This window comes from Myotis davidii, unplaced genomic scaffold, assembly GCF_000327345.1.
Source record: "Myotis davidii unplaced genomic scaffold, ASM32734v1 scaffold1226, whole genome shotgun sequence".
Lineage (NCBI taxonomy): Eukaryota > Metazoa > Chordata > Mammalia > Chiroptera > Vespertilionidae > Myotis > Myotis davidii.
This window is the reverse complement of record NW_006297390.1, coordinates 232300-232614: the sequence shown is the minus strand read 5'-3', so window position 1 is coordinate 232614 and position 315 is coordinate 232300.

Here is a 315-nt window from a genome sequence, read left to right as displayed (position 1 = left end):
CAGGGCACATTCAGCCTGTCTCACCCAGTCCCGATCAGCGGGACCCCAGCAGAACACAAGTCCCTGACCAGGAATATGCACAGTCAGCTTTCACTTTATAAAGAGACTAGAGGCCCAGTGCACAAATTCGTACACATCAAAAGGAAATTAATTAGAAGAAATATTTTAGATGCCAGGGAGGGGCCACGGAAGGTTGGCTCCAGGGCACATTCAGCCTGTCTCACCCAGTCCCGATCAGCGGGATCCCAGCAGAACCTGACCTACAGGTTGGAGCATCTGCCCCCCGGTGGTCAGTGTGCGTCACAACGACTGGTT